The 17162-nt window shown below is 33.4% G+C and overlaps 1 pseudogene; it reads left to right on the top strand.

Annotated features, from left to right (window-relative positions):
• The first annotated feature begins 10734 nt into the window (after positions 1–10734).
• On the top strand, positions 10735–16049 carry LOC110711879 (annotated as a pseudogene).
• The last annotated feature ends 1113 nt before the right edge of the window (positions 16050–17162 follow it).

Below are 17162 nucleotides of genomic sequence, written 5' to 3'. Positions count from 1 at the left end.
AACTCACACTAAGGATCATTAAGCTTAGCAACCTTATCCATAAGTGCAATGGTCTTGATCACTCTCTACATCACAAGCTCCCTATCAAAAATAGAGTCAGCACTAGCAGGACCACCAAGCAATTTAACACCATGTAGAGGCCGAACAATGCCAGGGGAAAAGACGCTAACAAGTCTGCTTCAAGGATCTTCAATAGGTTAGAAAACCTCAGTTTTTCCCAGGTTGAGGTGTTGGCCGAAACGAGGCCCATCCTCCATAATTAACTCCAAAACCTTCCTCACTACCAAAGTGTCACCAATAATAATGCCATCATCCAAATACCATGCTTGAGACACACGTCAAAAGAATCCATTATTATTATTATTATTATTATTATTATTATTATTATTATTATATGACTTTTACCACCTTTTATTTTAGGAGTTTTTCCCGGTTTATCACCTTGATAAACATGAGTTGTGTATCAAATGGCAAATTTGTAATTAAATGAAAAAAAAAGAAACATTGTTCATGGTAAAACCACTAACAACATTAATGGTTCTACCATGAATAATGCAAAAAAAAAAAGAAAAAAAAAATCATTGTTCATGGTAAAACCGCTAACACTATTAGCGGTTCTTCCTTAAACAATGGTTTTTTTTTTTTTTTCAAGTTTGCCACCTTGCTTTCCAAAAACCTATCCACCTTTCATTTTAGCCAGTTTTGGTTTTACCACCCTTTACGGGGCGTTTGGATGGAGGGATAAGAAGGGAGGATAAAGATAGGAGATTGATAGGTAAGACAAGGATAAATAATTTTTATCCCATGTTTGATAAGTGTGGGAAATAAATGAGGGATAAGTAATAAAATTATAAAAATACCCTTACTAACTTCTACCCTTTCTCTTTACCCTTTCAATATCATTAAGGGTAACTTGGACTTTTTCAGCCCATTTCTTATCCCTTCCCTTTATACCAACCCCCCCCCCCCCCTAGTTATAGAATTGAAGGGATCATTGGATATCCCTATCCCTAACCCCCTTCTAATCCCCATCCCTCTAAACAAATACTACTTTTCTTCTATCTCTATTTTTTATTCTTATCCCACCCCTTTTATCCTCCTAAACAAGCACCCACTTACTTTCCAAGGGATTTTTCACCAAATTTCCGTCCAAGGGAGGCTTTCCACTGGTTTTTTTCGATTTTTTTTCCTTTTTTTTTATATGAGTGTGTATTGTAGGTTGGAAAATTGTAAAATCTAAAAATAAATTGAAATGTGGGCTGAATTTGTTTAATGTATGTATAATGTTGTGACGTGTTAGGAACACTGTCTTAGAAGCAAAATTCGCCCCGACTATGGTGCAATCGGATATGGCGTTGCCCCCCAAGATTTAACACAGCGATATCCCTTAATGTGCACTCAAAAACAGAGATTAGGAACTCACAAAAATGCTCAGAACAATCGCAGAGGAAAATCGAAAGCAAAAGAGGAAGACGATGAAAGAATTTTTGTGTATTCAAAAGCCACGAAAACACCAGTATTTAAAGAAGAAGAAAACTGTAACTGCCGGAGATAATAAAGCCACGCAAATAATCATGGAGGAAAATCAGCGAACAGTTACAATGTTTAAAAGACCGATTTGCACGTACCACGAACACGAACCGGCCGAACGACGGCGGCGCGCGCGCGTGGGGATGTCCCCTTCTAACCCACAACAATAGGGAAAGCACTTCAAATATCAAAGTATAAACACTCACATTTAAAGTAAAATATACTTTTCCCACCAATGTGGGACAAAACACCTTTCCTCCAAAACAAGTAAATCCTTTTTTTATCCCACCAATATGTAACAAAAGGTTTTCTCTAAAACAACTAAAAAACTTTCCTTAGCATTTAATTCCAACATGTATGTCACTATATGATTGTATGTGTCTACGTCAGCCAAGAGTGAACGCAGTACAATGATTTTCCTAGCAGCAAATGAATGTCCATGCTACTGTTGTACAATAATCACTGATTTTTTCAAATAGAAACACAACCTATTTTCTAGGTGTGGGGTATTCTCACACTAGGCAGAAAGGACATTGTCGATCAATTAAATGTCCTCAATCAGTATTGAACATGGACTAGGACGGAGAAATCCATTTCATCCAGTCAAATATGAATGCGTTGATATGTTCTTCTAAAGTTTTTTTTTTAGATAGTCAGTAGCGTATTATAAATATGAATTTCGAACAGTGTGTTCGGTATTATAAATAATAAATAAATAAATAAACGAACCAGATAACTCAAATTTGGATAACAATGGATATTTTGAAAATTATAAATCAAATACATAAGTTCAAATTCGGATTACATGTTTACAATAGACATTTAGGTAATTTAAAATCCAATACATAAGTTCATTATATATACTAAAATAAATAAAACTCTTAACTTTTAATTGTGAAAACTCCACAATATACATTAAGAAAGAAACAATAGTCAAAGTCCACGAGTCCAACACACCACAAAGGCACGTATATCTAAATATTAATAAAATAAAAAAACGACAAATTTTAGGATGTGTTAGTTATTCAAATAAATATTGTTATTTTAAAATAAAATATATATGAATCAAGAAGAAAAGTTCAGATAAATTATTTTAAACCCACTTTATAACTCTCATCTATTGTTATCATACATAAACAATTAACGAATCTTTATTATAAACAAGTCTTATAAATAAAATTTAATAAAATCGTGCATCGCACGGAAATTAATCTAGTATAAGTATACAAGATTACAATTAAGAAAAACACCACTATACAAGATTACATGTCAATTACTCAACAATTCATCAAATCATGAATTCAAATATACAATAACTTCAACAATTCATCAAATCATGAATTCAAATATACAATTACTTCAACAAAACAACAAATGAAAAATTAAAACCCCAAAAAAAAAAAAAAAACCCCAAAAAAAAAAAAAGAATAAAACCCCAAAATAATAGAAAAAAGAAGGTAGGGGAGAACCTCGAACATGTTGAATAGAGTGAAAATAATAGAAAAAAGAACAAATGAAAGAATAAAACCCCAAAATAATAGAAAAAAGAGGGTAGGGGGAGTCGAACCTCGGACATGTTGAATAGAGTGAAAATAATAATAAAAAAAAAAAAAAAGAACAAATGAAAGAATAAACCCCCAAAAAAAAGAATAAAACCCCAAAATAATAGAAAAAAGAGGGTAGGGGAGTTGAGCGTTTAACCTATTAAAAGAGTGAGGGAGGGACCCCACGTTATAAAGCAACAAGTTAAACAACTAGGGCTGTTCATCGGTCCAAGACCGGACCGGACTGAAGACAAAAAATTGAATTACAAGAACCAAAGATCGGACCGATTAAGTTAGGACCGAACCCGGACTGGGCCGAAAAAATCGGTCCGAAACCCGAACCAGACCGGTTTGAATCAATTGTAGAAATTTTATAAGAAAATTTCCTAAATTTTAAATAATTTATGGAGAATTCGGAAAAAAAAAAAGGAAAAGGAAAAACAATATTTTAACGTTTTTTTTTTTTGTATGTTTAGTATAAAAAAGCTCATACGACTAAAGTTTTCCAAGCTTGTTAAGGATATTTTAATTATTATTATTAAAGGTTTTATGTATAATTTAAGCTTAAAAACCGGTTTGATCCAAGATCGGCTTTTATAGGGTTTTGGACCGGAGTGAACCGAAGATAGGAAAAATGAATTTCTCGACTCGAAGACCGGGCCGATTAATTTGGTCCGGTCAGGTTTGGGGTTCGTTTGGATCGGTCCGATCCATTTTTTTGGTCTGAAACAATTTTTGAACACCCCTACCAACAACCACTAAGCTAGCTTGCAACATTTGTATTTCTTTTGGGCGCATTATTCTTTCAACTATTTTAATTGTCGTTTAAAAAAAAATAAAAAAATTCAATTTTTTACGAAAAATGGGTGGGTTCAATGAATCCCCTTGAACCCACCCTAGATACACCCCTGGATAGCGTTTTATGGTAGAATATTCCATATACGAGTAAAGGGAGGATAGCCATTAGCCAACATACTTCCTACAACTCAATATCATTAAATCATATTCTTTTTCTCGAAAATGTCATAAAAAGGGGTTTTGTATGCATCGGATTTACAATAATATTATAGTGTTAGTACAATGATGTGGCTATAATAAAAAGTTACTCTTATTATTCTTATAGAAGTTATTCTTATTCTCATCAAATTTATTACCTTACCAATGTTACTCTGATAAATTTACCCTTAACTCACTAGATGCTAACTTTAAATCAAATATAAGCTGCCCAATAAGCCAAAAGAAAAAACAAAGGCGCGTTCTGTATTATTTGTTTTAATGATCCCAATAACTTTGTCTGGTTCGCTTTTTTGCTAGTCATATTTTTTTTCGAGGAAATGGTTGGTGTGCCTAATATTGATAATTTATCCATCATTACATATGGGTTAACCTCTCAAGGACTATGATTAACCTAAACTTGTTCTACTCTAAACGGCACTTAACGGACTAAATTATGAGCTACATATTTTCCTTCCCGTCTTACATGACAGCAAGAAACAAATTTGAAAAAAGAACTAGACCAAAGAATATCCTCAAGCATGCTATCAAGGGCAGTAAAGAAGATAGAAGCCTTGCATAACCTTCCAACAAGAACCTGACAATCAGATTCAACAATAATGTTCAAGAGCCCCTAACTTTGAGCAAGCTTTAGTGCCATTGCAACAGCCTTGCTTACCGTAATTATTGGAGGCCAAAAAGCCTGCACCCGCCTGGTAGCTGCGAAGAGTACCTTCCCTCACCAGTCCCTAGCAAGTACTCCAAGCCTCACCCAACCCTCCTCACCTACCGTAGCATCGCAATTGACCTTGATGATGTCTTTAGGTGGTGCAATCCAAGTCTTTGGGCTCTTTCACTTACTGTTTTGCTGTTTCACATAAATTTTATTGGTGTAGGTGTTGCAATCCTTCGCCAAACGCTTTACCCTTTCAACGATCACGGGATGAAAATTCTCAATTCCTTTAAAAATTTTGTCGTTCCTTCTATTCCATATACTCCACATGAGAATAGCCCCTCTACACTTCTCTGCCATCTTGAACTTGCTCCAGTCTAGGTAATCAATGAAGCTCAACTCAGCAGGCCACAGAATCAGGTGATTGCAGTCACATTCATTCCAGAGATCTTGAACATTACGACATTCAAAGAGGGCATGGCGCACTTTTTTGGGGCAACTTGCACACCAAGGGCAATCATCCTCGTCCTTCATATGACAGAACTTCAAGTAAGCATTCACCGGCAGAGTACCTAAACAAATCCTCCAAAGAAAATGGCGGACCTTGGGTGTGACTTCAATATTCCAAATCTCGACTCATGTTTTATGAAAATCATCCAAGTTGCATGATTTTCCCAACATATACGCCGATTTCACTGTGTAATTACCATCCATCGAGAAAGCCGAAGAAGCCACGTCCTTTGTATTTCAAATACTTAGGAGAATAGAAAGAATGCAACGAGTATCCCTTTCATTAAAGTACTGCAAAATTTGAACTTCGTCCCATTCTCGTTTCTCATGGTCGATTAAATCGCCCACAACATGGATGTCATTAGAAATAGGCGATTCAATAAATCTTCTTGAGTCATCTGCAACCCATGGATCCCTTCATATGTTCACGTTGGAGCCATTTCCGATTCTTTATAAAAGACCCTCTTTAACTAAAGCCTTGGACAACCAGATACTCCGCCAACATAAACTTCCAGAATGCCCAAGTCGAGAATCAAGAAAAGAGCTCTTAACATAATATTTGGCGCTGAAACCTTGCTAAGTAGCGAGCTTGGGTTACTAATCAGTCTCCATGCTTGTTGACCAAGTAGAGCATCATTGAATACATTCAAATCCCAGAATCCCAAACCCCGTAGGCACTTAGGTGTACAAAGATATTCCCAACTCTTCCAGTGCACCTTCCGAGAGTTTTCATCATTGCTCCAAAGAAAGCAAGCCATCAAAGCATGGATATCATGAATGATTCCCGCCAGTAATTTATATACACTCATGAGGTAAGTGGGGATCGCCTGAATTACGGATTTGAGAAGAATTTCTTTACCTGCTTGGGACAACAATTTTTCCTTCCAACCCCCCCAAATTTTGTCTTTTAGAGCCGAAAAAACCATCCTCTTAGAGCTCCCAATGATGGTTGGGATGCCTAAATATTTCTCATGCTTGTCCACCCGTCGTATTGCTAGAATCCCTAACAATTCTTCTTGCATCGATATATTAACTCCTTTGCAAAAAGAGACCTCCGATTTGTCATAGTTAATTTTCTGTCCGGGAGCTGCTTCATATATGTTGAGAATTTCAACTATTTTCGAGCATTCTCTTCCATTGGCCCTTGCAAAGAGTAGACTATAATCAGCAAAGAGTAAGTGAGAGATTTCTGGCTCATGCCAGCTAGATTTGGCTCCATGTAGAGCCCCATCATTCATAGCTTTCTGGAGTAAACCTGAAAAAGCAACAGCGACAACAATAAACAAGTATGGGGAAAGAGGATCCCCCTGTCGAAGCCCTCTTGTTGGAATGACAGAACCACAAACACCTCCGTTGAATATGAATGAATAAGTAACTGAGCTAACACAATCCATGATCGTTGCCACCTAACTCTCCGCAAAACCCATCTTCAGCAGAAGCTTTTCGAGGAAAGACCATTCAATTATGTCGTAGGCTTTACTCATATCCAACTTCATCGAAATTATACCTTTTTTCCCTTTACACCTGTGTTTCGTCGTATGAAATAGCTCTAAGGCAACCAAAGCATTATCAGTAATAAGATGCCCCGGAATAAAAGCACTCTGGTTCTCCGAAACAATTCCCGACAGAACACTTTTTAACCTCACGACAATAGCCATAGAAGCAATTTTATGCAACACATTACAAAGAGCAATAAGCCTATATTCGGCCATAGAATAGGGGATTTCACCTTCAGGATAAGAGAAATGTTATTATTATTTACAGGGCGAATAAAGTCATTACCCTGCAAAATATTACTAACAAGACAAAATACATCATCACCAACAATATGCCAGAATTTTTGATAAAAAATAGCATGCATACCATCGAGCCCTAGGGCTTTGCAAGGGTGCATCTGACTAAGTGCGACAAAAATTTCCTCCTTTTCAGGAACAACATAATTTTTAAAGGACAGCATCACAAACTTCATTAAACGGGCTACCCGGATGTAAAAAGAGAGTGATAAAAATTTTGCACAATATCCTCCGACTTCTCTTCATCATCCTGCCACACACCGTCATCGTCAAAAAGGCCCTTAATTTCATGTCGTGATCTCCGGTGAGAAGCTTTGTGATGGAAATATTTGGTGTTTCTATCTCCATCTTTAATTTCGGACGCTCGAGACCGCAAGTACCAATACGCCTCTTGCTTATCAAGTACTCCGTCTAACTTCTTCTCGAGATCTGCGCATTTTTTAATTTATTCTTCCGAAATCTCTTCTCCTTGAGCCATTTTAAGAGCATGTTCGAGATCGTCCACTTGCTTCCCTAAATTTTTGAATTTTTTACTACTCAGGATTTTGAGGTTACTCACCACATGAGAGATACGGTCAGTCATATTCCCCCAGTAGTCTTTCCACGAGCTTCGAACAACCTCTTCACATTCTTTGTCAAGCATCCAACACGTTTCAAATCGGAATCCCTTTTTTTTCTTCTTCCTGTGCTCTCCAAATTTCAGAAAAATTGGAAAGTGGTCAGATTTGAGGCGCACTAAATTCTCCACCACCGAGTTGAGATTGAGGCAAAACCAGAATTCGTTCGCTACAAAACGATCCAGTCTCTCACGAATAATGGTTTACATTATCAACCCTTTCTCCAAAGTATACCATTGTCCTTCATAACCCAAGTCTCGAAGATCATAGTTATGGAGCGCTTCTCGAAATTCTGGAATATTTCTCCTCTCAGTGTCAATGCCACCCTCCTTTTCATCATAGGACAATATTTCATTAAAATCCCCACCAAATAAAATTTGACCATCAACATTTTCATACAGGCTTCGAATCAGAGTCAAGTTTTATTTTTATTATTCGTTTTAGGCCAGCCGTACAAACCAATAAACTGCCAGTAAACATTAGAACTCACTTTGACATCTCCGCAAATATGATTATGGGAATAAGATACGAGAGTAAATTCAACATTCTCATTCCAAAAAATACATAAACCACCAGCTCTACCAATACTATTAACACCAAAAGCATACGAATAACCAAGATTAAATTTATTTTTCTCTACAATGTTTTTGCTTATTTTTGTTTTTGACAGAAATTAAATGCTAGGGGCTGGAGTTTTACACCACTTACGAAGTGTCCGAATTGCACAAGGGCTAGCCAACCCTCGGCAATTCCAACATAGAATATTCATTGGGAAGGGCGGGGTTGACTCGTGTCAACCTCCGCCAGACTAGCCGTCTGAAAAATCACCCAAGGTTGGATTTACTCTTCTTCCCAACTAGTGCCTTTTCAATCTCCACTTCTTTAGACTGAACTGAGAGCTTTCGTTTCCCAGCAATAGCAGATTTTTCCTCCATAGACACATCAATGTCCTTATCCTGTCACTTCCAAGTCCTTTTGGCCATGCTGTGGTGCAGCTTCATCACAGTTAACTCTCCTCTCAATCTCCGGAGCTTTAGCCACAAACCCTAGTTGTACCTTTGTTTGATTTTTGGGGGTAACTTCACTCACAACAGCCTTCGGTCTCATTAGATTATGTTGTTCAGCTTCAGACGAGTCAGTAATAACTTCATTCAAAGCCTCTTTGCCTACTGTCACGGGTGAAGAGTGGCTCACAAATACACTTAATTTTCCTGGCTGCTGATGAGGTGCTTCTGGGTTGATCTTAGGAGGAGTGAAAGCCAGCTTACGTGCTACGCCAGGTGGGCCTTTGCGGATAGCTTGAGGATCATTACAGCCAGGCAGCCTTACTGTACTACGGTCTTGCATTTTTGACAGCCACGACTTCTCCCTTTCTCGATCAACTAAGGATGTGCGAACCTGCTTCTTAGGAGACGCACTTAGCCAAGGGCCGTATTCATAAACCACCCCATTACTCACTTCTGCCTCTTTGACAAATTGGCACTCCATGTCAGTGTGATTCATCCGTCCACAGTAGTAGCAGAAATCTACCAAACGCTCACATTGAATCTAACACCACTTCGAAGACGAAGGACCATTAACAATCTTACACCTCTACGAAGGGGCTTTTGAATGTTCACTAGAATCTTAACTCTAAGAAACTCGTCCCAACCAAGGGGGTCTGAGTCATTGTATTCAAGGAACCCCCCTAGATTCTCTCCAATTTCAAATGCAAAATTCATGTTTCTTCTGTTGAAGGGAACGTCTTGAATGCGCACCCATAAAGGCGACGTCATGAATCGAACTTCAGAAGGTTGTTCGTCCCCCCAATATCTCTGTAACAAGCAGTAGCTTATTGTCAAAAAACCATGGACAGCCCTCCATAACCCTTCGTTTATCATCCTCGTTGAAAAATTGAAAGACAAACAAGTTCGTCTCCACCATTCTGATCGCAACATTATCTCGAACCCTCCAAACATTTAGATGAGTGCGCTTCATCGTTTCTACATTGAATGGCCTAACCGTAAGTAGTTTATTTCCTAACCAAAGTCAAGGAAATCCAGGTTTTCGTGTTATCATCCTTGACCAAGGAAGGTTCTTCACCAAACACTTTATTTTTCTCTTCAGTCAATCTTAATTTCTCCAAATCTTCCAACAATTAAGACTTTATGATTCCAGAGCAATGCAATTAGTGAAAGAAATAATCAAAACAAAGTCTAAACCACTGAAAATACAATAGCAACTACTACTAACTACGAACTGCCCTAGCGAGGGACGAGAGAAAAAACCCTAGGCGAGGGACTTCTTTTCTTTTTTGCTAATCTCAACTATTGTATAAGTTAATTCTTTTTATTAATACTGTAATACAAAATTTGAGGGAAATTCTTTTTTTTTTTTTTTTTTTTTTTTTTGCATCCAACAAGCTGGTAATCAACATGTTACATCCGATTTCCCTGCTGCGACGTGTTAATGCCTTATTGGTTAAGAATAAACCGATTCTTAAATTTATATTTTGTAAAAAGTACCCTAACTCTTCCTTAACCACTATCGACCACCTTTCCCTCCACCACCACCACTGGCCGGACCAACCCCTCCACCACCACCCTTGATCAATTACGTATTCCACCAAACAACCGATTTATCTTAATTCCTTATCAATTTCTTCTACTACATTTTCTTTATAACTAAATTAGAATGAAAAAGAATAACCGGTAAATAACCATTTACAAAATCTTCTCCCTTCGTCCCAAAATAATCGACACATTGGACTTTTTTCACTATTCATATACTAACTATGACCATAGTTTTTTTATAACGTATTAAAAATAAATTTTATCTTGAAATATGTTGTTAAATAGGTGTTGTTTAAAGTTTTATAATATCAACTTACTAATATTTTTATTAAAATCTACTTATATATATTTAGGATTAAACTTTTGCATTGACAAGTGTGTTCATTAAGTTTGACTATATCAATTATTGTTGGACAAAGGGAGTAAAACAAATGACTGGGAGAATTAGAGGACCACATGTACGAAGAAACTTCTTTCAATAGAGCTTTCCTGGCAGTTGAATTGGGGTCATCAAAACAAAGTTAACATGAATAATTACATTTTGATTTTTCCTTGAAAATTTAAAATCATTGACCAAATTCTATTCAAACATTTCCTACATTAAATATATGAGTATACCACCAAGAATAAAGTTCGGCAAAACTCACTATCATAAACATAGAAATTAGAAGAAAGGGTAGCAAAGAAAAATGGTTAAAAAACCAGTGATTGATGAAAATGGTTTGAAGAAAGGTGCATGGAGTCCTGAAGAAGACAATAAATTAAAGTCTTATATTCAAAGATATGGCCACTGGAATTGGAGAGAAATTCCCAAATTTGCAGGTACTTAACTATGTAAACATATCTTTTTTCTTATACTAATTTTTTAGTTCATTAAACCTAGGGTTTATTTAAATACAAAAATGATACTTGGTCACAAAATTTTGGTTAAATTGAAAGCTCCCTAATTAAGAGAAATAAACTAAATTTTCTTTTGCATAGAGAGAATTGCAACCTCCAGCAAGGGCAATGATACAGACAATATCTGATCTCATGTTTTAGGCATCATAGATCACTTCTCAACAGTTTAACTTAGCTAATCAGTTGACATGCATCCATATAAACGATACAAAGTTAGCAAAAATATGAACCATACATAGCTTTAAATTAGTAAACTAATAAATTGTACAAAGCTTGAAATGCATACCATTTCGTTCAGGTTCTTATTCGAAGGTTTCATGAGGGTGATGTTAGAATTCAAGACCAACCTACAAAATGAAGAAAGTACCCAAATTGGGAAAGATAAAAGTAGAAATTTGGTCCATACATTTGAAAAGCAACTAAAATTCAGAAGTATTATGGATAAGGTACATAATTTTACTATTGTTTAATAGAGTACTAAGCGATATTCGTACGTGGGTTGATCTGTTTTTTTTTTTTTAATACTTATTTATTAATTAATTAATTAATTAATTTACTATTTATTTATTTATCAATTCATTATTATTATTACTACTACTACTACTTATTATTATTATTATTATTATTATTATTATTATTATTATTATTACTACTACTTATTATTATTATTATTATTATTATTATTATTATTATTATTATTATTACTACTACTGTTGCTACTACTAATTATTATTATTATTATTATTATTATTATTATTATTATTATATTTCTTTTTTAAATTACTCTGAAGGGATGATATATATTTTTTTTTATGTGTTGGTGAAATAATAAAAAAAAAATATATGATTTAGATATTCATAACCATGCATTTGAAAGGAAATTATTGCTTTGTTACAATTAACTTATCGAGTACCACCCCGTATTAAATAGTTGACAGTGAGCTTTTAACCTTACTCTAATGTTATTTCACATCCGGGAATACCATTCTTCACACCTCAATTCATTTGGTATGCCATATGACATCGATGTTTTGGGTGGAGTCATATATACTAGTATATTTAGTACATACTTTGTATAAAATGCGATCACTAGCAGTCTAAGGAAATGACACTTTGTGTAATGTGTCATCACTCTCAGACTTATTAGGAAAAGGTTGTCAACAATAAAAATAACTCCTCATATTTTCTTATAAAAATTTTATATCAAAAACTACAAAGATCTAAATATTTGCTCTTAAATCTAAAAAAGCAAAATACTAAAAGGAAACAGTCCTAGCTAATATATTGAAGAGATTCACATTGGCTATTAGAGAGATAATCACTTTATAAGTTTAACTAATATACAGTTTAATATAACATTTGAACGGGTGATGCATATGATACAACACCTTATTTTGTGTTGTGTATAATAGGTCTAGCAAGATGTGGGAAGAGCTGCAGACTGAGGTGGATAAACTATCTGAGGCCAAATGTAAAGCATGGTGATTTTAGTAAAGACGAGGAAGACTTTATCATCAAACTCCACAAGCAACTAGGTAACAGGTACATGTACAAGCTAGATGTAATATTAATTAATGCCAAGAACATGTTTAGGTGGCGTATTTTTTATGTTGGAAACGTATTCGGTTAAATCATTACCGTTATCAAATGTTTGGTTAATAGATTTGGTAACAATTACTCTTACCTAAGGATAAGGGATTCCACCCATGTGTTACCACTCTAAAACCTAAGGTAACAAATACCTTACCCTCCTCAAACACAAATTGATTCCTTTTTATAATTAAACAAAACAAATGAAAAGGTAATTGTTCCATGATTTCTTTACTCCCTCTTATTTGTTTCCGTTGTTCTAATCAAACGCCCCCTAAAAGTTACTCCTCTAACTGTGGATAAATGCAGTAAAATTATATTTAGTTTTCATGCATTACCCTTTCAATTTTATCAATGAGATTCATTTTCGTTATGAACATTTGTCAAAAGGATTATTATTATGTAGTTACGTTTCATAATAATTATAATAATAATAACATATTCCACCCTAATTGGTTTATTGTTTGAAGTTTACGTTTTGTAAAAAATGGAACATGCAAACTCTTAAAGAAATAAAATGGGAGTTTATAATGTTATCTTAAAATGATCAAAAGTTACGATAATATAAATGGAAGTTACTCCACACCTATTTCTTTTTTGATAAAGTTGCTCTCCTTACAGTAATAAAAATCAAATTCCAATATATCTTATGAAATTGATCATATATTCATTATTCAAAAAAAAAATGAATATTCATATTATCCTTATAAAAATTAGGTTTAAATTTAAAATTTTATTAGGCTTAAAGTTACCCAAAAGCAAATTGATGTTACTAAAATTGATTAAAATTACTCCAAATCTGTATGAAATACACTAATATTATTGATTTATTGTACACTATCCTCTGTCTTCACAAAAGTTTTTGATATAGTAATTGCCAAGAATCCAATTTCATGTTCTATCAAACAAATGAGAGAATACCTTTTTTTTATTTTATTTTATTTTATTTTATTTTTATTTTATTTTATTATTACTTTCAGTTCAAATACCGTAACACATACGTATCATTCATTCTCGTTATATTCGTTTTAAAATAAAGCACACATATGCTCTATTGCTCTAATTTGTCATTTATTAAATGTGATATTTTATATTTACGTAGTAATTTGTTATATATTGCATTTAGCTCATTACACATATTTTTAAATTCATAGTCAAAGAGATTGTTAGTTGCCAACTTGCCACTCCATATTAGTCTATTGCAAGCTGTTGACCATCTATATAATAGATTGAAAAGAGGAATTGACCACGTAATCAATAAAAATTCTATGGTAGTCATTCTTAAAATAATTACTATTAAATTAATTATTTATTGGCTGATGTTTTTATTTATTTTTTATGTCAAAATTAATTATAAATATTTTTCTTTTTAAATTTTTTTATATTTTTATAATCAATTTATGAATTATTTTTCAATTTCATTAATAATTAAAACTGGATTTTGTAAATTAATTAGGAAAATTATAAAAAAAAATCAATAATCATTTCAAAATTAATAAATGAATTGTAAACATTAGATAAATTATTTATAATTAATTTTGACATTAAAAATAAAACAAAATCAGCCAATAAAAAATTAGTATTATGGTAGTCATTTTAAGGATGACTACCATAAAATCATCTCGTAACCGATCAAATGAAAAGTAATCAAGAACTTAACCAACATTCCAACACGACATTAACGTTTAGAGCTTTAAAATGAAAAATAATGTATAAATTGTTACGGAGTACGAAGATTTTTTTTTAAAACAAGTAATTTTTATCTCCAACGCTTTTAGGGCAATAACAAGCAAGTAATATAGTGTATAGACACTTGCTTACCTCAATTCAAGGGAAAAATCATATTTATAAGAGTTTTTAATTTGCTTCAAACATCAAACAATTACTTCACATTAACGTCAGATGTTTTCATCATTAGACATTAAAAAAAAGCCTTATCGTTAGCGTGATAATTTAGTAATACATAACTATATAATTTATACTTTCATAGAATTGAAATTTTAATTTTAATTCTTACTTTCTTTTTAGTTTACGTGTTTTGACTTTTGTATTATTCACAAACTTCACTTTGACAGTATTTTATGATTTATTTGTAATGAAAAATAGAATCATATGAGGTGTTATTATGTTCGTTTTGTTATTATAGTTGTATTGACAAATATGACTAAAGAAACATGTCTGATAAATAGTAACGAAGGAAGTAATTTTATTGTCATTTTGTCATTTTATTAAATGTTTTAACGATAAGTAATCTTGTGTAGCTGTACATGTAATTTGACAATTAAATTGTAGCAATTTGAAGAAAGCTAAGGAATTATTTGTAGTAGTAACAAGCTAACAAGTCTAGAGATGTCAATCCATGACCGGACCTAATGACCCGTCGGAACATAACTCGAAGCTACGGAGAATACTCGAACCTGGCCTAAATCGAACCCAAAGGACCCAAATTCAACCCAATTTGACCCATTTAATTATCATATTTTGTAATGATGTTAAGTTGGTTTTACACTAATTGAAATAGTTGTTTAGCAGTTAGCACAACCCAAATTTTAAACCGATCCATTGGCCCGAATTGACAGGTCTAAAATATACTTCGTACCTCGTATTAGAGATGTAGGGATTTTTTTGAAATGGACGGTGTATATCTTCAAACAACAGTAACACCTTGATTATGCATGTATTTTGCAGGTGGTCCAAGATAGCAGCAAGTTTACCAGGTAGAACAGACAACGAGATCAAGAATTATTGGCACACCCAACTCAAAAAGCGTGTTTGTGACCAACATATTTCGACAACTAATAACAAACGAAAGCGAAACTTCAAATAATTCACAACAATAATAACAATAATTATGACAGTAATTTAGACCTTTATTTTACCCAAACTAATCTACAAATCCTAGAAAGTTGTCCTTTATCACCACAGCTCTCGGGAAATATTTCACAAAACTCGAGTTCTAACTCGGAAACTGTTGATACGTTTTGTAACACTAGTACTGACCATGATCGTAACGACTTGGCTAGTACCGCGGATAAAACACTATGCCTAAGTTCTTTGGACTCGATGGGATCGGCGTTACTCGACGAATCTTTCTGGACTGAGCCATTCGCCTTGGAGACTTCGGAACAAAATTATTGCGATCTTGATTTGAGTTTATTAGATGAAGGAATGTTGTTATCTCCTGTTACGTCTTACTGGGAATATATGGACTTTCTCTACTCTTTTCTTCAGATGTTGATGGCAATATCCAATGAGGATTTGATGCTAGCTTTTAATTTGCACGTGTGTATTTATCCTAATTTATAAGGATATTTCACGTTTTAAAGATTGGAAATAATTTGTTCCAATTTCAATTGTGTTATGCGTGATCCATTGTACGTAGAAAGAAGTTTCTATCTAGGGAGTAATAATAATAGTAGTAAAGTAAAATAAGACATCTAGTTTCAATTTTCTTGTGGTATAAGGATAATGGATAGATAAATTTAACAATATATTGTGCTAAAAATTAATTTTAATTTTTAGCACATAAATTTAAGAATTCTAATTAGTTTTCTTTCAAATATTCAATACATAGTTGTAACAAGCAAAGTTAGTATAAAATAAATTTGAAAACATTTTGATGGAGGACTCTGTTGCTATTAGGGTCATACCTGGCGTTTTATAGGCCCTAGGCAAAACAAATGACAAGGACCATATTTATAAAAAAAATGGTTTTTGTAACGAGTGTTTGTGGCACTTGTTAAGCTTTACCGTGTCCTTTATTTAAAATTTTAAAATACAAAATAAATGTTAACCATTTCTCTTAGCTTGAAAACTTGTTAGAGAGATTGTATGTAAAAATGTTGTAATATGTATAAAATTTTATTTCACTAATAAACATAAAATTATTTCATTTCCTTCAAAAAAAATCATTAAAAAGTACCTTTGATTATCTATATGATCCCTTCGTTTCTGAAAAATTGACATTGTCAATGCACTATTTTGATCTTAAATTTATATGATTGAATATTAATACCTAGCTATGAGTATTTAACAATATATTTCATGACAATATTTTTTAATACGTTACCAAAAAACGATGGTCAAAGTTAGTAAATTAATTGTGAAAAAAAAGTTAAAAGTGTCAAGTTTCATCAAATTGGTAAAAAAAAATGAAAAAGACCTCTAGCGTGCGCAAAAATTTGTTAAAAAAAGCATCCGGTGAAAATTTGGTAAAAAGAAGTTTACCTTATGTAATAATTTGGTAAATAAAATAAACTTAGACGACATTTAACCAAAAAAAAAATTATTTTTCGGACAAACTCTTCAAAATGCTTGATTTGATTTGATTTTTGAGTTTTTTAAATTTATTTTTCCCATTTAAATTTTTCAATAATTCATCCCTTTTTTATTTTGCTAAATCTTGAATTACCAAATTTTATTTCCAACCTTTTTTTGTTAGTAAGGGGCTAGAAAAGTAA

The sequence above is a fragment of the Chenopodium quinoa genome, unplaced genomic scaffold, assembly GCF_001683475.1.
Source record: "Chenopodium quinoa cultivar QQ74 unplaced genomic scaffold, ASM168347v1, whole genome shotgun sequence".
In the NCBI taxonomy this organism is placed as follows: Eukaryota; Viridiplantae; Streptophyta; class Magnoliopsida; order Caryophyllales; family Amaranthaceae; genus Chenopodium; species Chenopodium quinoa.
Note: the sequence above shows the minus strand (reverse complement) of the source record. Positions and strands in the feature narration are given on the sequence as shown.